Source organism: Staurois parvus, unplaced genomic scaffold (assembly GCF_062004578.1).
Source record: "Staurois parvus isolate SC_StPar_1 unplaced genomic scaffold, SC_StPar_1.0 ptg000025l, whole genome shotgun sequence".
NCBI classification, from domain to species: domain Eukaryota; kingdom Metazoa; phylum Chordata; class Amphibia; order Anura; family Ranidae; genus Staurois; species Staurois parvus.
Window position 1 is genome coordinate 14552154 of NW_028317821.1, and position 27676 is coordinate 14579829.

Below are 27676 nucleotides of genomic sequence, written 5' to 3' on the forward strand. Positions count from 1 at the left end.
AATGTCCCTGATCACTGCCACACCAGTCATGTTCTCCCTAATCAATGCCACACCAGTTACAGGGTCCCTGATCATAGCCACAACAGTTATTTTGTCCCTCATCATCATCATACCAGTTACAGTATCCCTGATCATTGCCACATCATTCGCAGCATCACAACAACACAGTAAGCCAGCAACAGTGCCCTCAATTGTCGCCTTAACAGTCCCAGTGCCACCTGAACAGTGTAAATCAGCAGCAGTGTTCCTAAATTCTGCCAAACTTATCCCCAGTGTCACCAGACTAGTGCAGTCAGCAATAATGTTCCCTATCACCGCCACACCCTGTGCAGTGTTCCCTCTGCCTGCCACCTGTACTGACCCTGGCCAGTTTATTAACCACATTTCTGCCTGTTGTCTGGACACATACTTTACCTCTTGCTGACTATGTCTCTGTCTATGGCCTGAACTGACCCATCTGCACGTCCAACTGACTATGTTCTTGTGAGACACCAGTATAAGCCATTCCCTGCAGACAAGTGCACTCCTGAAACCACAGGGACTCTATTGCTCTTACTTTCTTTACCCTCATGTTATTCCTGGTCACTGAACATGACATTCCTGGGGGCAGCCATGTACCAGTAGGCTAGGCTTGCTTGGCTTATAGGAACCGGGACTGTTTTAGGTAACGTTTCACTAAGCTATATTTCCTGATCACTCGTATAGAGATGACCATTACAATACATTGGTTTTGAAACAATTGGTCGATTTGTGTGATACACAAGACACAATGTCCGGTATTTAAACAGTCCAAAAAGTGAAAAAGTCTCACACGTGGTATTGCCATATGCAGAAGTAGTAGAATGTATTTTTGGGTGTAATTCTAAGTATGCTAGTGCTGTATGTGAGAAATATCTTATTAGATTAACAACTGTTTCTACTGTCCTGGCGCTTCATGGCCTCCAAAAAATGTGATAGGTAGTCAGGAAATGTTATCCCCCTATAATGCCCGAAGGTGCTCCTTGGATTTTGGACCCTTCTATGTAGATAGGCTGTGAAAAAGTTTCACACTTGTGGTAATGCTATGCATGATAATAATAATACCTTTTGGCGAAAAATTACATTTTCAAAAGACTTACTATGCATTTCAGAAAATACCCTGGAGTGTTTGCTTTCCAAAATGGGGTAATTTTGTAGGTGTTTCTACTGTCCTGTTCTGTACTGTACTGACTCAGGAACCTTTCAGAAAAGGTGTATTGTATTTATACTGACATCATGTAACACACAGGTGGACCTTATGTAATCCTCTAATTATAGTACTTCTTAATTGGTTTGACCACATCTTATTTGGAGTTTGCATAGCAAAGGGGGTGCGTATTTATGCACACCCAACATTTCTTTCTTTTTGTCTTGATTAGTGTCTGTGTCACAGTAAAAATATTGTTCGCCGTCAAATTCGTAGGCGTGTACATCTCATTGTACAAAGCCCAAAAATCCATTTTATTTACAGGTTTGGGGGACACTTTACAAGGCACTGTATTTTAACTTATTGGCATGCCTCTCCATCTATGTGGATGTATGAGGTTAATCACAGAGCTACATTGATCTGATACTTGTTAAAGGCAATGTAGGAACTGGACAGCTGGAGACAAGAGGAATTCTTTCACAAATCTCAATCCCTTGCAGATCAAACATAAGGGAAACTGTTAATGTCTGCTAAAAGTGAATCTGTAATTGGAAGTCTCAGGCTACCTTTTCTCAAGGAAAATGCAATTGACTGTAATTGGTGAAATGTAAACACTGCCTCATTTTTAACCACTTTCTGTTGGCTGTACACATGTACTGTATGCAGCCTCTCGGCGGGTGGGCTTTAATGCTGAGCAGTAGCATATATGTGTCCCTGTGTAAACACTTTACTGGGCTGAGAGCGTGCTCCCAGCACAATAACCATTGGGTACTGGAAGCTCCTGATGCATATTTGCAATAGGGAGCTTTCTGATCATGTGACAGCTGTGACCACCAATCAGAGCAGTCACATGATTAGAATACCCACCTCCACCTGTCAACATTTACAACCTGTTAAAGGGCCAGGAAGTAACAGCGAGAAGGGGGTTAATATAAAAATAAAATTGTGAATAGGTTAGGTTGGTTCCCTGTATTGTGGGACCTGAATGCACTGCCTGAATTCTTTACCCCACTTCCCATTTAGAGCAGGTTTTCTATGTAAAGTGTAAATTCACCTTTTTAGATAAAATTAGAAGGTTGATAATACTGTTCACCCACCACCCTCCAGTCCTTGCTGTACCTACCTCCTTGGGTGATGAGCTGTCAGTCCCTATGCAGCAAGTACAGTGGTTTGGTGAGTTGACTCCGCTTCCTTTTCTTTCTGCATTTCAAATCCTCGGACCACTGCACCAGCTGCGTGGGCATTGACAGCTCATCGCTCATGGAGGTAAGTACAGTTGGGACAGGATAGGGGGAGGGGTTAGGAGAGTGTACAGTGTTAGTTCACCTTTATGTTTTCTAAAAATGTTAATGAATCCTTTAAAGCTTAACTCCAGTAAAAAAAAAATTGTTCTGTTTTGGATAAAATGGTGAAAAGTTAAAATCTCTGTAAGGTATAGTACTTATTGCTGTCTACATTTGATTGTGCAGATTTTCCCCTCACCATTTGTTAAGAAACATTAGGGTATTTTTCCCCAGTACCATGACGTTAAGCAATAATTTCAATAATTTTTATTTTATTAGGAGAATTAGGCGATGATTATAGCATTGGATGTGTTTTTGTCAATACTACAGCAGGAATTTCTTCTCATTTTCTGTTTAGGATTGGTATCTTTTGGACAAGATGTTAGGGAATCTTCCCAACTAAGACACAAAAAGAAATAAAAAAAAGGTGACAGAAGTTCTGACCCTTCACCAATCTACGTAAAGCAAACTCATTTAGAATAAAGTTATACGTTTTAAAGGCCAAGTTCACATTTAGAGTGTAACATGTAACATGCTTGAGGGCTTCTCCTCGCGTTTAGGGTGTAACATGTAACATGCTCCAGGTCTGTCCTTCCCACCCCCAGTCCCCTACCCCTTTGATAGCAGACGGGGATCCTCACACCGTAAACACTGTTGTATTTTAAAAAAGGCGCAGCTGTGAAGGGTTCCAATCACAAAGCCATGACATTTATTCACAACAGTCTGTGAATGAGAAAACTACAAATCCAGTCTTCTACTTCTGCAGATGGCCTGTAGTTCCCAATGAACTGTGAGGTTGTAGTTCATTGATACTTCATCTAGCTTTGTAGCTGTCTGCCTGTCCTGTACAGGCAGGAAAGCTGGAGGCAGTGTCTGCAGGAACCTGATGTTGAACCTAAGATCTACTGATGGTGGGTAATCAATACTTTGCAGGCTCCTCTGAAAAAAATAATACATGCAAATTTATTCCCTACAAAAATATTTTTATTTTCAAAACAGGTGAACTGAGCCTTTAAGTATAGGTGCACTTTGAAATACAAAAGTATATGACACATCCAGTATGTTGAGTGACCAACTCATGCACATATGACTAAATCCCTTTTGATGTATTTGGCTAGCTTTCATTGACATATCTTTTTAGGGTTGTTTTTAGCTGGGTTCACCCCACTTTTTAATTTTCATCATCTTCATATTAAGAAAGACCAACACTGCAGGAAAGAAAACAGCATCTGCCTGGCTCTTCTGGCTGGGCGAGAAAATCTTGTGACTGGATGGGCAGAATTTCAGATACTTTGGCAGGTTAAACAGCTACTATGCCGTATATGTATTTTAATTGTTTATGTAGCTGTTTGTCTGGAGTAAAGCTTTAAAGTCATATATAATTCTGTATACTAAACTGTGCTGCTTCCTTGTTGAGTACATACTGCCTAAGCATTGCACTGAATGCTTTAACGACTATTCTAGATCCTTAATCTGATAAGCTTATAATTCTGTTACTTCGTGCTAATAAAACACAATACTTCTGGGGCCTCAGTTGTTTGCAATCATATATTTGAAAATATCTACTTGTCAAAAATGACAGCTACTCTGTGATACATTGCTGTCCCTATTTGCTTACCAGATTAAACATTAATCCATTAAGTGGACCTATTTGCCTTGAAAGCTAGCATGGTATGTTTTCTTGACTCTTTTTCTAGATAAAAGTATGTTCAAAATGTAAACAGTAAAACAATACCTTTTATGTCACACTGTACATATGTGTAGTCAAGGTATGTGCTAGAGAATAATGGACAGATTAAGCTGACCTGTGTTCTTTGAAAGTATGTTGTGGTTCTACAATGTAATATGAAGAGACACAAAAATAGAAAGAATATGGGGCTTTTAGAGTGCAAAGATCATCAGGAATGAACCAAAAACCACCAATATAGATACAAATACATTAACTACTTAACCCCCAGTCCAATTCTGACATTTCTCTCCTACATGTAAAAATCAGCATTTTTTTTTGCTAAACACAATTTAAAAACAAAATACACTTTAATAAATTCTAATGTACAAAAACACAATGGGGGAGATTTACTAAAGCTGGTTCACTCAGAATCTGGTGCACCTGTGCATGGTAGCCAATCAGATTCTAACCTCAGCTTGTTCAATTAAGTTTTGGCAATAAAACCTGGAAGCTGATTTCCATGGTTTGCTGGTTTCTATGCAGAAGTGCACCTGATTTTGCTATCCAGCTTTAGTAAATAAACTCTAATGTAATTCCCAATTGTTCGGTAAAATATAAAAGATGATGTTACACCTAGTAAATAGATAACTAACATGTCACATTTTAAAAGTATCTTTGCAGGTTACCAGTTAAGAGTTACACAGGAGGTCTGGTATTACTCTCTCTATAATGTTTGCGTCCAGACCTCACATGTGTGGTGCGATCACCATTTACAGATGGGTGTGGAACCTATGTATTTTATTATTTATACTATATAAAAAAAAATTTACACTGTCTCTTTAAATTTTTTCAGTCACTTTTATTGCTATCTCAAGGGATGAACAACATCACTTGTGATAGCATTGGCAGTGACAGGTTCTCTTTACTGAGACATTTGGGGTCTATTAGACCCCAGATCTCTCCTCTGCCTTTAAACCAATCTCAGTTTGATCAAATGCTTTCTCAGTTCTCTTTACATTAGACTGAAACCGGAAGTGACAAAATACTTGTCGCTTCAGGGGACTTCAAGGTGCTAGTATTAAAAAATATAGATATGCAAACATTATCTTTACAAAGCACATGCACAGTACATACTGTAAATATTTAAGGCATAATAAACATGAAAATAGATCCTACTCACAATACAAGGCAGGACAAGGTGGTACTGCATGGTACAAACTAAGGGCAGGGTGGGCGTTAGAGGGGCTCAAAACACAAGGATAATACACCATGACAATTTATAACCAATGAAGGCCAAAAAATATACCAACCCAGGCTTAGCCTGGGGAAGCATACCACTGTAAGAGAGATCCCATACACAAGATGTTCAAAACAACAGGCTACAGAGCTCTGCAGAAGGAGAACAAATACAAGGTCACAAATTCAGATGGTTATTAAACAGGCCCCCAAATAAAGAACTCTGAAACCAGAAAAGCAAAAATGATCAATACCTTCTTTTACACAGGAGCAAACATGCATCTCCCCATGTGGAATGGAACCAGCAGTTACAATCTCCACCTGGATTCTTTTAAATACAGGTATGACTGTCCATAGTCCGCCCCTACTCCCATGCCTGTCATTCGAAACATAACAATGTATACAGGGGCAGGCAGATGTGTCACTGGGCACATGTGGCTGTTTAAAAGTGTGAGAAGTATGGAAAGACAGTCCACCAATCAAAGACCCTGCCCGTCAAACACAGGATCCAGAAGCCAACAGAATGACGCTGTGCTCTGAGCAAAAATGCCCACAGCTAAACCCATCACCCAGGCACCAAGAAACCTCACGATGGAGGGAAAAGAGGAGGCAAACCCAACCTGCCCCGCTCTATCAAAGACTGACTGAGTACTAACCCCCCCCCCTCCCAACCACAAAACACAAAGCCATAGCGATGCAGATATGTTGAAAGAAAACCTAGGCAAACAACCCATAAAAACCAGCTTACACATGCAAAAAGCTGTCAAAACATAATCATACCAGATAATATACAATAGTAGAAAAAAACAAATGTATAATTAATAATAACAATCAAAAATAAGTTTGTGGATCAGGTAGAGATCACTAACACTTAAAAACTCTCCAGGTAGTATCATATCTCAACACCGCCCATTATAAGAATGGTTTTAAGCTAATGTTCTCATTTATACCTGGTGCCTTAGTGGCATCCAACTTATAGATCCATTTAGCCTCCAATTGAAGAAGTGATTTGTTGACATCACCCCATAATATGAAATATAAAGTATATTCTAGATGACATGATACATGGTTAGCATCACAAACTTTCAGGTCTCAAATATCACTAGGAAACTATCAACATGAAGCATTTCTCCTCTTTTTTGAAAGTCAGCCTGGTAGATTATTAAATTGTGTTTTAGCTAATCCTAGAGCATGGTGGTTTGTTTGTATGACTGGGAATAGCTTCAATGAAGCAAGGACAGGGAGAAATGAGATATTTAGCATAAAACATATATAACTGAATGCAGTTATAGAAGACTATATAAATATTAGCAATGAAAAGCTATCTATAGATATAGAAACTGTAATTGCTTTTTTCTAAAAGTGCAGACTCTAGAGCAGTGATGTAGATCCTGTTTTCACTAATAAATGAGTCTCTGACCTGGAACAAACAGGTGCAGGTCAGTAATTCACAAAATAGTAAACCTAGATAAAGAGACAGCCCCAAAGCCTACACCTACATAGATGCCAACTGTCCCAGTTTTGCGAGGACAATCCCTTATCTCGACCCTCAGTTCTCCTGATGTGTCCTGGGCCACATCTCAGGAGCACGGCATCAGTTTTTTATTAAAGTAACTGCACATATACAGTATTTGTGGAGATTGGGGTCATAAATGGTTTATCCCTGCATTTCTAGAGGGGGAGTATTGGTAGGACCAACCCGTAGAGGGGGTGTGATATGCTGGACCTATATATTTAGAGCAGGGTCTGGATGGGACCAACTCATAAAGTGGGCATACAGAATGTGGGTGAGTTTATCGGGGTCCAGGGTTTCAGAACCATATTGTTGGTAAGTATGCACCTGTAGCCTATAAAAGCAGGAAATCAATGACTTATATTCCCATGTTTCAAACCTTACAGGTTCTCATGTGGCAAAGAGCCATAATAATTCATATTATTTATTTCAGGTACTTATATAGCACCATACATTTACACAGCACTTTACATATTTATATTGTACATTCACATCAGTCCCTAACCCTCAAGGGGTGTACAATCTAAGGTCCCTAACTCACATTCATACATACACATACTAGGGACAATTTATACAGGGTCCAATTAACCTACCAGCATGTCTTTGGAGTGTGGGAGGAAACCAGAGGAAACCCACACAAGCACAGGGACAACATGCAAACTCCATGCAGGAGGCACCATGGTTGGGAATTGAACCCATGACCCATTTACTACAAGGCAGACATGCTAACCACTAAGACTGTGAAAATGGCCACATCATTATTCATATTTATTGGTTGCATTGAATTCCGTGTTTTTGATTGTCATACACTGGCTCCAGTGATTTTGTCCAAATTAAGACTCCATTCACCATCACATCTTAGCATTTCAGGAACATGGGAAAAACACATTGTGCTTGTGGTGCCATTCATTGTTAATGGCACCCCAAATGTGGCAAGTTTTTTCGCTGGTTTAAGAGTTCAATAAAAGTGTCCACATGCACAGTTAAAAAACAAGTGAAACTCAATGTTCAAAAAACTTATGAGTTACTTTGCTGTGTTTGTTGAATGTAGGGCAGCCTATTGAAATCTATTGGCTACCCTATGCATGTGACAAAAAATTCATACACAAATGCATAAACAGGCAGTATAATTTTGTGTGCAATAAATGCCTAGGACTAAATGCAGTGATGAGAGAAGTACCCAATTTAACCACTTGCCCTCCAGAGAATTTACCCCACTTCCTAATCAGGCCATTTTTTGCGATACAGCACTGAGTTACTTTAACTGACAATTGCATGACCATGCAACGCTGTACATAAATGAAATGTTTGTCCTTTTTTCCCCACAAATAGAGCTTTCTTTTGGTGGTATTTGATCACCTGTGCATTTTTAATTTTTTTGTGCTATAATCAGAAAAAGACCGACAATTTCAAAAAAAATTTGAAAAAAAATTATTCATAAATTTAGGGCAAAATGTATTCTGCTATATGTCTTTTCTAAAAGTAATCCCAATACGTGTAAATTAATTGGCTTACATGAAAGTTATAGCGTCTACAAATGGCGGTATATATACTGGAATTTTGTTTTTATAATATACTATTTTTTTTTTATAATATACTAGTAATGGCGGCAGTCAGAGACTTATAGCTGAACTGAAGGACTGCAACGGGCATTCTAAAACTGGGGGGAACTAACTGCCACTTACATCCCAATGACACTAATATAGTGATCAGTGCTAATAAAAAGCACTGACACTGTACTATTGACACTGGGCAGGAAGGGGTTAACATCTGGGATGATCAAAGGGGGTTAATTGTGTGCTGTTTTACTGTGTGCTGTGTGTGTTTTACTACGGAAACTGTGCAGAGAAATACACAACAGCATGTTACTGCTGGCAGGAGTGAGACGTGTTCTTTACTTGGTGATCACTGGGTGCCGGCGTAGCCGCCCTACCCGGAAATGCAAAATCAAATTTATATATATATATATACGGTGTATATATATATATATATATATATACATAGTATATATATATATATATATATATATATATATACATACATAATTTTGTGCCGCCCTGTAGCAGTACTTTTGCTATAGGGCGGGTGAGAAGCAGTTAAAGAGACCCCATCACCTTGTCCATTCAGGGAAATGACAAGGTTTTTTTAAAGCCACCCTCTAAGGCTAGATTCAAATCTATGCGCTTTGCGTTTGACCCTGTTCTACATTGCATTTTGCATTTTTGCACCTGCGTTTTTGATGCGTTTTTTTAATTTTTCTTGTTGCTAAAACACAAAAAGAACGCATCAAATATGCAGCAAAAATGCATCAAAAACACAGCAAAAACGCACTACATGCATTTCTGCAGCATTTCCCTTGAGGTCTATAGAACCAAAAATGCAACTTTTTGCTTTCAAAAAAGTCCCTGATCCTTTCCAAAAAACTCACTGAGTGAAAACACGGAGATGTGAATGTGTCCCATAGGAAATCATGTTGAATGGACTGTAGTGCATTTCTGCAAAATGCAAAACACTGCAGAAAAAGCTTAGGTGTGAACCTGGGGTCACTCAGTTGCAGTCAGCTTTATATCTGACCTCTGATGCTTCTGCAGTTCAGTCAATCATGTGCTATCAAAAAATGAGTTTATTTTTAACCCTTTTGTGATCAGAGTTTTTAAATGCCCAGCCCATGTTTATCAGTGTCAGAATGTATCATTTAATTTGACAAAACCTCTACTTTTTCTGTTGGACAGTGGATCTGAGAGCTAGGAACACACACACTTGCACATCCCTATTTCTCTGCTGCAAAGTAAATTGATAATGTTATGACACAGGCAATTTACTTTGGAACTTAAAAAAAGGCATATTGCAGTCATGGCGGGTATCATTGCATGTGGTAGCGTGGTCAAAGTGAGCATAGTTTATTTATATTCGCTTTGCAAACTGAAAATGCGCTTTGTTCAGTGATCAGGCTTTACACATTTAGTAAACCAACTCCACAGTCTGAAAAGGAAAATTAATTCATTTTCTATCTTTTTAGAAAGCCAAGCATTGTGTAGGGATAAGCCTACAATAATATTTTATATAATTTGAAAAATTATTTAAAACCTTGACAAAACATTTTAAATAACATTTCACAAATGATTCCAAACTGTTAATAATGAGAAATATAATATTATGGTGTAACCCAAAGACAACAATCAATTAGCTAATAAAATTTGATGACAAGTAATACGTTTGATTGTTTGCTATAGCTTCCAACAGTCCACTGCTCTTTGCTCTGTTATTAAATGATCTACTTTTAAAATGCTTTCTGTGCAGAAATTACCGCCATGGGTGGCTTATGAAACAATTCAGCACAGGACATCTTCAGCTGGTCCCTTGACAGACTGGTTACCATGGAAGGCTCTGCTCTTGGCAACACACACAATCTCTATACTTCTCTAATTGTTAATTTTAAATATTGAAATACTGATTTCTTGCAGGAGTCATGTATCCCAGGAATAGCCAACAGGCAAAATGTTTCAGATAGGTCTGCAGTTTTGTGATGCACACAATTAAATGATAAAATTACTTAGCAAATGAAATATTATAAAACATTGCATCACATTTTTAATAAATGATCTACAAAACTAAGGGTATAGGTTTTATATTTTTTTTTACCTGCTACTTTTTCCTAATTTCCTTAAAGCTTGATTTTAGGGACCATTTACGAAGAAGACTTTAGGAGAAAACTGTACATTTCCTTTTCCTTAACTTGCATACAATGTCTAAGCAAACTATCTGGCATCTGAGAAAGCAATAGTTGCATGACCTGGTTTTAAATGGCTTTTAGGATGGCTTACATTAAATATGCTATTTAAAATGTTGCTGTGCATTGTAAAATAGATACAAATAAATGCAAAGTTTTAACTTGTGAAATATAATAAACAGTAGTTGTTGTTAAATCAGGGCTATTGCTATTCAACGTTTGTGCTGTAATGTGCTTGTAAAGCAGCCACACCTTGTCAAAATAGTGCACTGTTACGGTTGAGCAAGCTCCTGTGTAACAAATAACAGTGTTTAAATTGGGTTGTTAGGTTTACTGCCCAGTAGTTTGCTGCTCAGTTGTTTGCAGTACGTGCATTCAGCTGATGGAGTTTAGATTGGGACTCTAGTGCTTTTGTTCTACAGGCTTCAGACAAAACTTTAGCAGAGATGGATGAATTCCGTGAATCGAAGGTATGTGTATTTTGATTAGGGTACGCTTTTTGGATTGATATACATAAATCATGAGAAACTGAAGATGCTGTTATACTTTGACAGAAAGGGCCTATGTTCAAGCTTGCAGTTTTAATTGCCTGTTAAACAGTATAAGGTGTCAGCTCAATTCTTTTATTGGTAAGATAGGATGCTACATTCTGTGCAAAGCCAAGACAGTTCCTGCAATCTGTATACAGCCTATTGAGTAGAGAGTGAGCCTGTTGACAGCTGAAGTGATTATTCTGATATAAAATGTAGTAGGGCATCTTTTATTTCATTCTTACTCTAAATGTTAAGAACATTTCACCATTAGAATTCTGTTTACGACCACACATAGCTCTTGCCAATAGGAGTAACAGTACCCGCTTGGAGTAACGTCACATGTATAAATGATCTTGCATGACATTAACAGAACCCATTTGACTTTTTGCTTTTTAACCCTGCAACTTTTGCATTTAGGTAAATTCTGTTTTGCATTTATTTGACATTCAGAATCTAACATTCTTACAGTTCTGCATAAACTGTATCATATCCTGTGCCTCTGATGAGAATTTGGGTATCAAAGGCCAATGCAAAGCACCTCATTTATATGATAATTACATATAAGCAGTGGCTAGTGATTCACGATTCAAGTCATTTGGTCCTTTGGGACTTGTATGTTTACCAGACAGCAAGTATGTGATTATGTCGTGCTAATTAGTTTCCAGGTGACTGGAAAAATGAGCCCACATTCAATAATTGTATACTCGATAGGTCCATTTCCTGGTAACAAAGTTAATTCTAATTGAATAACTAATCCTCATTGAGCCAAATGAATGTGATTATGTATAAAACACTTCTTTTTTGCATGGTTACAAGAAAAAAAAAGTTAACCCTATCATGGCAAAAGTGCTCCATTTTCTTTTGTTCTGTGATTTGCTATCAAATGTCTTTGTGTATATCACTCCTTTACCAGCAGGACTCAGATTTTCTATAGGCGTGGCATTATATGTACAGTATATATCAAATGAGTATACACGTGTACGCTATATGGCTAAAGCACTTGCAGGATAGTTATTTCCAATTGATAAAAATGTGATTTCTGTTTGAAACTATAGGGTTGATTTTTAAGGCAAATAGGTTGCTCACTTTGCAAGGGAAGTTGCACTCTGTGCAGGAATTTACCACAGAGCTTATTGAATGAGGCGAAGCTCTGCTGACTCCCATCAACCAATCATATGCAAGCAAACATGCAGTTTTTAAACATATTTAATTTCCCTGCTTGTGATTTGGTATTTCCTTCGAAGTGAAATTTCACCACATGCACTAGGCTCTGGAGAAAGTTCCCTTGTAAAGTGCAACTTTCCTTGCAAGGTAAACAGCTTATTTGCTTATAGGGTTAATATTAAAATTACATTTGGGGTCCATTTGAGGTCAATTTGGGGTTTTAGTTGAGGACTATTTATAAAAAAAAATGGGAGAAAGAAAAACTTTGTTTTGAAGTTGTTACGCAAAGTGAATAATTAGATTCCTTGTTTCATTTTGCAATAGTAAAACCAGATTGCTGACTATAGTCAGAAGCTTAGTTTCTGTGTCTTTTTATCAAATGTATTATAAATAAATCAAATGAATAAAAGAAATGTGATACAGATACAGAATGACAAAAATGCAATATTGCACTGTCCCATATGGCCCATTTAAAAGTTAACTTAAAGTGGAGTTCCATTTATTTGCCTCCTTCCCCCTTCCACTGCCATATTTGGCACCTTTTGGGGGGGAAGGGGGGAGCGGATAGCTGGTTTTTACAGGTGTCCGCTCCCACTTCCGGCTCAGTTTTCCGTGGCAAAGTGAGCCGGAAGTTTAGCCCCCTTCTTCCTCCCGCAGTCTCCCGGAGACTTTCACAGGTCCCAGTAGACTGCCAGACCAAACAGGAGGCGCAACGTGACTCGCGCATGCGCAGTGGGCACCAGGCTGTGAATCCGCGAGCTGTCACAGCCTGGTGCCCACAGTTGAGATGCTGGCACCATGGTGGAGAGAAGGCACAGGTGAGAACATAGCTGGACCCTAGGACAGGTAAGTGTATGTATATTAAAAGTCAGCAGCTACAGTGCAAACCACAGATCAGACGCAAAGCACAAACATCCATTAATCTTTTTAGTTCAACTCCAGCTTAAGCAACACATAAACAGCTCTAGCTGCAATGTATATCCTATCTCACAGGGGAATGGGACAGAAAGCATTGTTACGTCACTACTTAGGTGTGAGGTCACATAAGAAACAGGAGGACAAACCTAAAATTAAACTTTAAAGTCCAACTCCAGCCCAATTAAAAATAGGTTTTACATAGTATGGAAAGGGTTTAGAAGCTCATTCAGGTTTTTATTGCTGTCTGTGTAACCAGTGAAGCAATTTACTCTTACCTCCTGTTCCTATAACAAAGATGTTGTAACTGAGGCAGCAAATTATGCAAACTCTTTTCAACGTGGACTGATACAGCAATAGAACCTTAAGTTTGTATTCTTTCAACATGCTATACAAGCTGTTTAGAGTTGACATGGCTCATAAGGCTTTAATTTAGCAATTTTATAAAAATTGTTTTAGAAAGTTTAGCATTTATTAATCATATCAGGTATAAAAACAGCTAAGAGGGCACAAGAGGTGGTTATTGAGTGGGGTATATGTGCTGACAAGACTGTTGAATATTTAAAGTTAGGGCTACACTGCTGATTAAGAGCTGATTAACACCATTGGGGTGCATTGCATCAAGGCAGTCTATTAATTGGAATGGGCTGACAAATGCACCAAAATGCACCAAAAAGGTGCTTGTACTATCTCTGGCACATGCAAGGCACATTAGTGTGCTGCTGTGCATTCTTCTGCACTGAAAAGCATTCCTATCTGCAAGGTGCAATGGGGTACCATTTAGAATAAATAGCACCACATTGCACCAACGCATGTAACTTAAAATGCAGGCTTGCACTTTAATATGAGCAGTAAATAGTGTGACTGGGCCCTAAATCTCCCATTGGGGACTGCCAACAAGTAATTTTTGTTTGAGTGAACACATCTCAAGCAGTGTTTTCAGCCCTGCTTCCTCCAGGAATACTGAACCTCCTGTCCTTCTGGACACCTCCCACTTTCACTATCAAAAACCTAAATCAAAAGTAATTTACTTGCGCTTAGGACCAATATATTTTTAAAAAAAAAGATAAATAAATGTGTATGATTCTATCTATATGACTGACTGCAGCTCTAATAAGATGCTGTATCTTTAAATTATGTATACTAGTTTAGACACTGCCTAGTCTTTGCAAAAATTGTGTTACCCTCCCAACATGTGAAACTATATGAAACAACAATTCAAATTAAATGCATCCCTCATAAATACTACATACAAATATAAAAAATAATCAATGTTAAAAATTCTTTTAAACTTCATATGCCTCATATGCTTGTGCTTCTTCAATTATACTGTGACAAACACCCATGTTTAATAAAGTGCTTTGTGGTTGTCCTTCGTTCAAGGTGCAGAAATCTTGCTCTCCTCCAGTGCTCCCCTCACTCACCAGGAGATGTGGACTCTTAACCTGAAATAAGAGTCATATGCACTATGTCACAATCCTGGTCAGTCTGGAGTTTATAGTACTTCTGGATAATTATGTTCAATTTTCCACACCAACATTTCATGCCACTGATGGTTTATCTCATGATGCATGCAGGCAAGAGATAGCAAAAAAGATGCATATAGTGTGATTCCATTTATTAAAAATTCATTGAAAACAACCCATATACACTCACATTTGCATATGATATGCAAGCAAAAACATTGACCATCCACATGCGTCTCACCAGCCGGTAATTATGTTACCGCAGTGGTAACTGACGCGCTTCACCCCTCCTTCAGGGCATTCTCAAAGGATAAGCATTCTGAAGGCCAATTAGCTGATTGGCAAACCCAATCATCCACAGCACTCATATATATGTATGTAGTATGTGTATGTATGTATCCTTTGTATTTAGTATTTATGAGTGATGCATTTAATTTGAATTGTTGTTTCATATAGTTTCACATGTTGGGAAGGTAACACAATATTTACACAGACTAGGCAGCACCTACACTAGTATACACTTCCAATATCAAACCATTGGATTGATAAAGAAGCCAGAGAGCTTCAAAGCACATTACCATGGTTTCAGACCCTCCCCTGTGATGTCACTTCCGGTTCAGTGCTCCACAGTGGTTTTGTAGACTTCTGGGATTGGCATTACAGTGGCCTCCTGGTCCTGAGTACACTTCTGACTGCTACTGAGAACTGACCCTTGGGTGGATCGGCTTCTGTTATTCTTCTGATAAGCACATACTATACTAGGCAGAGATTGCATACATACTAGGCAGTAAGCAAAGCAAATAGAATTCTAGTATACATTACTAGAGAGGTCACCAGCAGGAGGAAGGAGGTCCTGATTCTCCTATATAGATCTTTAGTTAGACCTCATTTAGAATACTGTGTCCAGTTCTGGAGACCTCACTTAGAAAAAGATATCGATAAGATAGAATGAGTCCAGAGATGGGTAACAAAAATGATGAAAGATCTGGAGGATAAAACATATCAAGAGCGACTTAACATGTACAGTCTGGAGGAAAGGGGAGAAATTACTGAAACTTTTAAATACATCAAGGGGTGAATAAGGTTCAGGAAGGCAGCATTTTCAATATGAAACCAAGATCAAGATGGGGACATGACCTTAAACTACCTGGAGGAAAGTTTAAAACTAATCTCAGGAAGTATTATTTTACTGAAAGAGTAGTTGATGCTTGGAATAATCTTCCAGCAGACGTAGTGAGCCAGTCAACAGAAAATTTCTTCAAACATGCTTGGGACAAGCACAGATTTATACTCAAAATGTTAACAAAAAAAAAACAAAAAATGGGAAGACTTGATGGACTACTTGGTCTTTTTCTGCAGCCACTTTTCTATGTTTCTATGTTTACTATTCCATGTGAGTGTTCATTTGACTTTACTATTAAAGGCATATATTAACACTGCACTTAGTGGTGCCCACTTGTGTGCTTCTGGTTGTTTTTTTTAGAGATCCGTTCTGGCAGGTGGAGCTGCCTATCCAAGTGCATACTGGCTTTACACGTGGACTATTGCCAACTGTTCATGGAGTAGCTGGACATTAACCCCTTTGTGGACAATTGTGTTTTTTCCCCTTTTACATATAGTGTTTCACTTATTTTAGTTTATCCTTTGTAATTTTTTTTTTATCAATTAAGGGTGTACATCTGGTTACATCTGGTTTCATATCACACCCTTCCATTGTGCTATATACTTTGTTTTGTTTGAGATTTTAGTGCAGAAGAGGCACTGTGTTGTTAACAGGTTGTTAGGAGCCCTTTGGATCTCTGACAGATCAATAGATATTTTTTGGAGTTGCTTAGTTTTTTTCAAAGAATGAAACATTGCAGAATTCTTCAGATTTTTGCCCAGGCACTGAGCTTTCTTAATAACTTCTTGGGCCCCTGGGCAAAGGAATGCACTGGGCCCCTTACCAGGGAGATGGAGGCCTGCAGCAAGTGTAGTGTGCTGCAGCAAAATGTGGGTGTGGCTAATTTTTTGCTAACTTTTGGGTGTAGCTTTTCTTCTGATTAGAAACAACAAATAAAAACAACTAGGCAATTATACCAAATTAAATTCATCCCCTGTGCACACTGCTCCTCTGCGTACACTGACCATTTGTGTACACTAACCCTTGTTTCCCTTGTACACACTGCTCCCCCTTCCTTTCTTCACTATCCCTCTCTCTTTAAACCCTGCACCTTGTCATAAAAGCCTCTCCCAGCTTGTCAGAAACCTGTATTTATATATGTCTGTATATTATGGTTAGGCCTTATTCACACAGGCATACTTAAGTGTACACCCATGTGAGGACAGTGTTTGCGCACATTGGCATGAGGATGCACAGGTATTCGGCACATCTTCAAGCAGAAGGTCCCTTTCATGTCAGTTAGGATGCAGCAGCTGCATTGACACCTCTGCTGCTCCCAATCAGTCATCAGTGAGGGAACGGGTCACCAAATCCACAATGTCTCCTTGGGGACCTGCACCCATCTGCATGTCAACTTGGGAGCAGTAGCTGTGTTGGTGCAGCCGCTGCATCACAATTAACATGAAAGGGACTGCCTACACGGAGATGCACACTACAAATGTGCATCCTATGCCTGTGTGGGCAAACACGGCCCTCAGGCGGGTAGACGCTTAAGTATGTCCAATGTGAACAAGGCATAACAGTAACATACACACAGTACATACACACACTCATATAGATATATGTATGCACACACATACATACATACAAGTACATTCATACATAAACTCACTCTTACATACACACACACTCACAAATATACATAAACTCCAAACTTACATATACACTCACATACATATCCTTTTGAAAAAACACAACTTACTATACTGGGCTGACCAGTGCTTGGCACCTGCACCACTGAGTAAGATGCCTGTGTACAGTGTACTGCATGGAAGGAAGGCGAGGCAGGTCGGGACTCAGGAAACAGCTTTCCATGTGCATGGCTCTGCCCATTACTGCCCACTCCAGCTCTGCATTGCAGGGGTTAAAGACAGTTAGCTGTCGAGGCTGTACTAAAAAACTACAAAAAATAGCACCTGCCTTCCCATGACTGCCAACACTTGTCAAGACTAGGCAGTGCTGCTTTGCTTCTCTTCCTTCCTTGCTGAATGGAGTAGTGAGTGACACTGCTGTCACACCTCTTGCTAGCCTATAATGGCAGAGCCTACTGCAAGATTATCATGGGGCCCCTCTGCACCTGGGCTTGCCCAGGAAGGGCCCATGCATTAAGAAAGCCCTGCCCAGACATACATCATAAATCTCACAGAAGCAGAAGAGATTTAGTCATCATAGCCTAAGGGTTTGGAGACGTGATGAGCTCAAGCATGTTCAGACTAGGATCTGAACCCATGTGTCTGAGCCCACCATGCAGTTGTCACCTGTATGGGCCAATCACCTGTTAGCTAGGACAATCCCCAACCTGCAGCCACACCTATACAGGCCATTGAATAAGTGAAGCGGCATGGGAAATGCATTTACCACAGGTGACAGATTCCTGGCAGCTCAAATACATTTGGGTTCAGATCCTTGTATGAACATGCCCAAGCTCATCAGTAGGAGACAGTCAATATGACAGAAAACTACAATCTTGTTTATTAAGGCTTTAGATTCTGGCCATGGAAAACATGGGGGTTCCCCAGGCACCAAACAACACTATGCCACCCCTGGTTTTCTGCCTGGCTGGAGCCATGGGTTATTTTTAAATGACTGAGTGAATTTTCCAAAAACCTTTTGAAACTGTTGGCCAGGAAACAAGTTTTATGTTCTGTTTGATGTACCTCTGAGTTGAGCTTACTAAAAGTATAACTAAAGGCAAAATTTATTTTTTTAGTTCTGAAACAGAGTGGAGATGGATTAGTACCCCTGTCAGATTTTTATTGCAGTCTGTGCTCCCTGCTAGGGAGTTTCCCTCTCTCTATTTGCCCTGCTTACCATTATCATCAAAAGTGATAGTAAAGAAACCCCAAATGTTGGGTTGTCCCCAGAAAAGTAATAGAGGGGAAATTTTCAAATGGTAAAACCAGTTTGGTAACATGGGGGTCCCCAAGGAATTCCTTTATTTAGCAGAGATTTTCTCACTTCCTATTGTGGCTATGGGGCACGAAGTAAAGGTAAACCTCCTCAGTGGGAATCAAATGGGAAAAAATAAACTGACAGGGGTTATAACCATCCCTTACTCTATCCAAAATGAAAAAAAAAAGTCTTGCCTATGGTTCTACTTTAATACTGGAGCTTTCTGCCTGGGAAAGAAAAAAATGCATAGACCCACAGTACATTTGTTTGGACCTATCCGTCTTCATCTGAGTGGACAATTTACTGTACGTCAAGATCTCTGCTTGCTATTTGAAAGTAATCCCTGTGGACAGGTCCTGTGTATCTATTCATCATTATATACATAAACATATAAAAGTACATATACTGTACCTGCAAGAATATATAAAAGTATGTTTGTGTGGGTCTGTGTGGCTACATTTATCAGTATTCATATGGTCTTCCTCACACATGAAATCTAACAATAACTGCTGGAAAAAAAAAATGATCATCCTTCTATTTTGTGCTGCATGTGGCCTGAGAATAATACAGCCTAGTACACACCATAATCAGGTTTTCAGATTGGCTGATCTTTTACAGATGTGCCCCTTGCCATCACCTGCGCCACAGTAATTTATTTTGATATAACATGGTGTGCTTGGTTGCTAAAATCTACACAGCACAATGGCTGACTGGAGCAGGCCAATTCATTGTTACTAGTCACAGCGTTCAGCAAAGTAGATCCACAATATGCCAGTGCTGCTAACAAAATGAGGATGAATGCTATTCTTTCCACAAGAGAGCCTTATAAATTCTGATCATACTATTAACACAGTGTGACTTATAGCTTTCCATATGGGAAATGTGTATTAAGAATAAGCCTATTCGTTTAAAGAGGGTCATAGTTGTTGTATAAATATATAGCAGGTCAACAAAAGCTATATATCTAAAAAAGCTAATAACATGCTTATCCCTATACATCCCCATTTTTTCCAGTTAAGAAGGATATTGTGAAGAATATTTTCTCTGTCTAAATAAATCTCTATGGTGACTGCATGTTTAGCATGCCTGCTGTGGTCCAGATGAGCTCTGCATCTGGGATTTCTTTTTAAACCTTCCCTTAAACAGTGTTCAATTATTACACAAGGAAGATTTCAGCACAGCTGTACATAGTGACAGTTCCTGCTAAAGATAAGGTCAGAACATCACCTGAGCTATTTGGAAAGTGCAGTTCAATTCCCTAAAGTCCTTTCCTGAGTGTGCAGAAATATGACAGTATCTATGGCAGAGATCCCTGTTTTTTAACAGCATGGAAACCAAGTTCACAATAGACAAGTAATGGGGAGCCATGTTTAGTATGAAAACATTTAAAGGTGTGTAATATAAAAAATAGCTCTAAGAAAACAATGACAAATATGGCAATCTGTGCTAGAATTCTTGCATGTGCAATGTCCTTAAAACCTATGTTTAGTCAAAAATGTTTAATAAAAATCAGCACAGGGAATGTTAATTATAATCAATGCAAAGTGCCACTTGTGCTGCTGGTTGCAGTTTTAGTTAAAATTGTCCTCTGATCCCTCCCTATCCTCCAAGCCAAAATCTTCCAGTTCTGTGTGGGTTAATATAAGCCAAGGGACCCGTCATATGCACTAGACAAGAGTGGAAACAATTTCCACCCTTAATAGAACTCGTATTATAGCTTTCACGAATGAATAATAACCTATGAATGGTGGAGAAGCGCAATGACCTTGTGGATCTAAAACAATATAAGTTATGTGAATTGTGCATATCCTGTAACTGTTTATTGGGGATTGAAAGAATATTGTTAAAAAACTGAACCATGCTCAAACAAATTTATTTTAAATATATTTTTTTACAAAACAAAAATAAATGTAATACAAGTTTTATGAATTGTGTCATCTCATGTGTACTAGTAAAGTCCTTAGCTTTATATGATATATGAATGAAGGAGGTGGACCTATCATTCATCTCCCTGTCCTCCCTTCATAGAAAGCTTTTTAATCTAGGAAGCTATAGTATGGCTTCTGTGAATGGAGGGGGGCAGGTTTAAAGGGATGGTCTAGTTGGCACTTTTGAAGAGTAAATACGCAAGGACCCTAGCTCATATTAACTCCTGCAGCACCACAAGAGGTTTACGGCTACAGGGGTAGGGGGCATCAGAGGACAAAGGACTCAGATTAAAACCTCATCAGACAGCAGAAGGGATACTTCACAACTATTGTGAGTACCATCCCTTGTGCTGATTAAACAAAAATTAACCAAACTTATAGATTTTTTCACTATAATAAGGAAGTGTTAGAACTCTGGTCAGTTTTTATGATCACACACTTCCTATCTGATTGACCATTGCACCCTTAATGTCTTTCCTGTTGTTATATGTGAGGTGCTTTACCCCCCCCCCTTTCCCCGTGGGGCCAATAACATCCATGAGTGTTTGAAGGAACAAATTACTTTCCCCCAGTTTATCTAAAACTATCAAACAAATATTGTTTGGATGTGAAAAGAAACCTGTCCTGCCAGAAATGTTGAAGGTGTCCTTTCTTCTGAATACTCACCTGACTGTCATGCTACCATTCTGCTTCAGAACTTCGGGTCACACAGACTTCTGACTTTGTTTTAACATTTTTAATCATTGTAATTGTTTTCAGATAAGTGACTCCAAAAGTAGGGAGGTATAATGGACAGGCAATTAGCATTTTCAGAGTAAGGTAATTAAAGTGATGGTAAAGGATGCCCTATAGTAGAATTACTGCTATAGGGTGGCAGGGCTGCTCAAAATCATGTATATACATCATATATATATACATGATTTTCATTTCCAGGTAGGGGGGCATGCGCGCTGTGTCCTACCTGTGCCGCCATTGGCGGCTACAGATGTCAAGCACCAGTTCCCGGCCAGCGATCACTGAGTAACACTGACAGGGGAGAGATCTGTGTGTAAACAACACAGGTCTCTCCTGCCAGCAAGAACATGCTGCTGTGTATTTCTCTGCACAGCAAATACACAGCAACATGTTTCCCTAGAAAAACCCACACAGCACATTATGTAAAACAGTACACAGCCCACAGTTAACCCTTTGATTGCCCCAGATGTTAACCCCTTCCTGCCCAGTGTCATTAGTACAGTGTCAGTGCTTTTTATTAGCATTGATCACTGTATTAGTGTCATTGGGATGTCAGTGGCAGTTAGTCAGTTCCTAGCTAGTATCAGAATGTCTGCTGCTGTCCCGCAGTCCTGCTATAAGTTGCTGATCATCACCATTACAAAAAAAAAAAATCCAGTATATATACCGCCATTTGTAGATGCTATAACTTTCCCATACACCAATTAATTTACATGCATTGGGAATTTTTTTAGCAAAGACATGTAGCAGAATACATTTTGGCCTAAATTTATGATGAAATTTTATTTATTTTTTTTTTTTTTACTTTTTATAGCAAAAAGTCAAAAATATGTTTTTTTTTCAAAATTGTTGGTCTTTTTTTGTTTACAAATAAAAAATGCACGGGTGATCAAATACCACCAAAACAAAGTTCTATTTGTGGGACATAAATGTAATTCATGTACAGCATTGCATGACCGCGCAATTGTCAGTTAAAGTAACGCAGCGCCGTATCACAAAAATGGCTTGGTCAGGAAGGGGGGTAAATCCTGTGGTTAAAATAAAAAAAACATGTTACACTTGCTCAGTGCAATTGTATTGTACAGAGTGGTTCCTTTTTTCCTCTTCTCAAATCTCCCACCAGTCCTCTGTTTTTTCATGTGCTAAAGGAGCAACCGTTTGGGCACGCTTCTGAGACAGGGTGTGTCCATCCATAGACACACACAGTGCACCTCGGCCATGCCCCCGCTCCCTTCTCACAGGATTTGACAATGGCTCCTGCTGCTGCCTGTGTTTCCTGTGAAACTAGGAGAAGAGGAGAACAGGACTGCAGATAGAACATCCTTGGATTGGTGGAGGAGTCAGGTAAGTGTTTAGGGACATGTGGAAAGAGACAGGTAGTGGGGCCTATTTTACATTACAGTGGTATTAAACCCAAAACCAAAAATTTAATATATTGTAGCTTACTAATTGTTATTTTAGGCTTTTCCCCTCTGTTTTCACCTGGTTATCTGGCCAGTAAAACACCTCCTATATTAGACTGCCCCCACTCTGACTGAATGAGCACAGGGGGAGCAAAGCAGACAGTAGCATTGCCAATCTGGGGGAGGGGAATGTTAAATGTATTAGCAGATTTAATTATACTAAAAAATGAAACCAAACTCCAGCAACTGTATAATCAGCAAACAGTTTTTTGGGGATAAAGTTTTTACATGAATAAATTAAAGCTGATTGTTGTAAGCACCGCTGCTAGTGTTAAATGTTTTGTTTTATCCTTGTAAACTGATACATCTGGAAGAGAGCTTGTTCTTTTGAAAAACAACAGACTTAGGATCATCAGATGAAAAGAGAAGAAAAGGTCTAAGAAAGAAAACTAATGCAAAAATCACATCTAAAAATTGGTACACTGCAAAATATTACATTTTTGCTTTTGGATTAAATACTGCTTTCAATTTGCTTTAAAAGCAAACATTTACCTTCTCGACCAACTTTACTTTTGGTGGCATCCAACTAAAGAAAAATCTTGGTCCACCATGGAAACGCTTCCTCTCTTCCCTCTCGTCCCATGTAATATACTCCTCCTTCCACAAATACCTCAACCCAAATCCCTATTTAAACACCCATGCATCAAGGCCTCCCTTCAAGCCTGGTATGATCTCCAATCGTCTAACTCTCTGGAAACCAAACTGATACCTACCCCACTTAATACGTTACACCTCACTACACCCTCCCTAAACCTTCAACAGTGGGACAAATGTGGTATAGCACATATGCAAGACCTATACACAGACCATAAACTAGATCACTTTTCGATTCTCCAAAAGAAATTTAACCTTCCCAACACTGAATACTTCACCTACTTGAGAATAACTCACTCTCTGCAAACAGTAAAAATCCTGCTTCTTTCAAAAATCCCCACTACCGCATACAACTTTTTCAACAAATCAAAATACCCAAAAAAAAGGTATTTCAACCTTTTACACCCACACAACAAATACACAATTTACCCTTCAAACTACTTCTTTAACCAATTGGGAGAAAATTCTCTCACTGCCAATAACATCACAAAATTGGGTAAAAACCTTTAAAATTACCTACAAAGCATCTAGATGTAGTGCACATTGGGAATCATATATGAACATTTTACACCAATAGTACTTAACACCCACCAAACTCTCACTATACTACCCACAGCATTCCCATGCCTGCTGGAGACATTGTGGGGAACCAGGCTCCACATTCCACATATTATGGATGTGTAAATCACTCAGATCCTATTGGAATAAGACCTTTCACTTGATCTCAACACTTACGGAAACCTCCATAGCTCCAAACCCTGCCCTAGCCCTTCTCCACATTGGAATAGCGGACTTCCCAAAAGACTCTCATACCATCATTATTCACACTTTAGCAGCTGCCAAAATTAATATTACTAAACTATGGAACACTACTAAAACCCCCTCTTTCAACTCACTTTTAAAAGACCTTAACTTCCAATGTGATATGGAAAGAAGATCAGCCCTGAAAAACTCCACATATCACTCATTAAAAATTTCAATGGTCCAGTTGGTTACAAAACCCAAACTGTTCTGTAAAATCCTGATAAGCCAATCTCCTAACACTTAGACCTCTATCTCTAGACTGGTGCACTATCCCCCCCCCTCCCTTCTCCCCCCCCCATTACTCCACACACTCCCATCCCTTACCCCCCCCCCCCCACTATAACCTACCCACCTTAACACAGTTCAGACCTAACATAACATACCTCTCATGTCTATGCATCATACGTATATACAATCCTCAGCCAAATGGTGAGGATCTCACAACAAAATAATCTGTATTGTTATACCTGCTATGAACCATATTGAATTATCCTGTTATGTCAAAACCCTTTTAATAAAAATTATTGAACATAAAAGCAAACATTTATTATCTTGAAGCTTACCAATTCTACCAAAACTTAGATGTAATGGCTGTTTCCTTTTTTTGGCTTTCTTTCTTCTATTTTCATCTGGTGATTCAGCCAGCAATTCAACAACTGTTTTTCAGAAGTTTAAGCTTTAGCACAATCAGCTTAAAAGGTTGAGACTAGGGGCGGACTGACCTTTTGGAAACTCGGGCACTGCCCGAGGGCCCAGGGTCAGTAAGGGGCCCCATGAGATGCCCCTGGTACCTTTTTCATAGGCTTTTTTGAGTTTGGGCAAGGACACAGGGGCCCCATGATCCCCTATTGCCCAGGGGCCCCATGAGTTGTCAGTCTGCCCCTAGTTGAGACCATCCATTTACCACTGGCAGGGGTAATTAAAATGGTCAGCTTTTATTTATTCGTGTAAAACCTTTATCCCAAATGGAAAAAAACCTGTTTACTGTAACTGATTTTAAAGTGTTAGTTGGCTTCAATTTGTTATTTGTATTCAAATCTGCTAATAAATTTAACACTCCCCACCAGACTAACAATGTTTCTGTCTGTTGTGTCCTGGATCATTTCTCCAAAGTGGTGTATCACTAATAGGGGGGGGTTGCTACTGGCCAAATCAGCAGGTGAAAACAGAGATGAGCAAGCCAAAGAAAAGAAAACTGATGTAGCCAAAACAGCTAATGATTGGTAAGCTGCAATATAATACATTTTTGGTTTTGGGTTTAATATTGCTTTTTATTTTTTTTTCTTCTCTCTTCGTTCCTCTTTTTTTTCTCCTTTATGTTCATTTCTCAACTTTGATCTTGACTCTTTCTGGCTGTTTTTTCTGTTTCAACTTCAGATTTGTCTTATGTGGCTTACTGCCCTGGCATTTTACGTTTATATGTACAGGTGATTGGTTAATTTCACATGGTAGGGAGGAGTTCTGATCCTCTTTCTGTGCCCTTTTGTACTGATGTTGGCCTCTTCCCATATAAGTTCTTGGGATATGCCTTACATCTCCCATTGGTCATATGCGCTGTTTTTTACCCATTTTTTTAACCCTAGCACACCTCTGTTTGGGGCTTATGAGGAAAAGGGTTAAACCTTCAACTGGTCACTGTCTGAGATGTTGGGATATTTGGTTTGGGACTATTTTACCGATGGTGCTGACTTATGTTTTCTACTGACCTATTTGAAATTGCTTTGTAACATCTCTGTCTGATTGGCTGTGTATTCTGCCCTTCACCTGTACTGTAAATTATTTGTTAATAAAACGTTTGTGGAAAAAAAAAAAATCTTAGACTTTAGAACCACTTTAATAGCAGCCTTGTATTTTTTATGAATAATTTACAATAACGTAGCAGACAGGGGCAGACTGACAACTCATGGGGCCCCCGGGCAATAAGGGATCATGGGGCCCCTGTGTCCTTGCCCAAACTCAAAAAGCCTATGAAAAAGGTACCAGGGGCATCTCATGGGGCCCCTACTGACACCGGGCCCTCGGGCAGTGCCTGAGTTTCCAAATGGTCAGTCCGTCCCTGGTATCAGATGTTTTAAAGGTTGGTTCAGAGTAACTGCTGCAACCCATATCAAAGGCCACAGGTAGCGTCAAGTTACATATTGGGAACAATTTTAGGTGAAGTCAAGTGATACTTACAGACCAATGACTCAGCATGTTGGAAAAAAGTGGTACCTACCTAGGGTTTGATTATTCCTATATGACCGATACAAAATGTTTGTGTTACCTTAGCTTATACAGATATATAAAGAAAATTCATGTACTTGGCAAATATATAAACACAGTGACTGAAAGCAGAAGGACTTGGCCTTGGGCCACTAATTTTATGTATTTACTGTAGCTATAGAGAGCATGATCTGAGAGCAAAGAATGCTTTTGTGTTTATACAAATGTGTGTCTATGAAATAAAATGTGCATTTAAGAAAGACACTTTCCTCTTGTGTCATCCTAATTGTTCTGTAATAACACAAGCTTAAAAGGTGACCACTCACAGGCTGCCATAAAAGTAAGGGGACTACAGTGAAGAAAATTCTAAGAATGGGGGATGATAGAAGGGGAGAGAGACAACAAAGACTGTCATTTAGGCAATAATGGAAGCATAGACATATAAGAACTTGATTCCTGCTGTTCCTCTGTTGTATGTGTCCAGATAATCTTGCCGAGAGGTACAGTCAAAAAGGTCACGATTCTCTGTAAGAACTGGGAAACAATGGTTTCAGTGCACTAACAAAGTTTTACTATCACACAGTGTTCTTAGCATTTGCTTTACAAGAGCATGCTTTCCTAAGTCAGTCAGTCCTATTTCAGATGACAAATGAAAAAAAAGAACGCTAAATAAAATAGACTGCTGTTTTGCTGAACAATGACTTAAACTTCCATCTTGCTTCGTGCTAACTGGTGACTCTTTTATCATTTTTTTTTTACATTCAGTTTATATTAGCTAAGATAACTGTTTTTTTCCTTTACTAAGACCCCTACATGCTACACAATATAAAAATGATCACTGGCATATATAATTGGGAACGTATTGTATAGGGCTTAAGAAATCTGTAGTCAACATTAGCAATGCAAAGGTGATTTCTGGAAGCCTGATCATTCTAGTAAAATCAAGAGTGATTTACCACTTAATAGTAGTAACCTGTCACTATTCAGATGAAACAAATGGTTTCCTATAATGTAAACTACACAAGTAGCATATATGTAGCTATCACATACAATAATTAGAGCACATTTTCACCATACAAGAATGATCACTAGTATATGCTAATTGTGCAGTTTACACAATAGGGAACTATTTGTCCCATTTGTTTAGCAATCAGTCTTTATTGGTAGTAATTGATCTGTAGCAATGTTAGTATCCTGATTAAGCTATTTAAAATCACCCCTG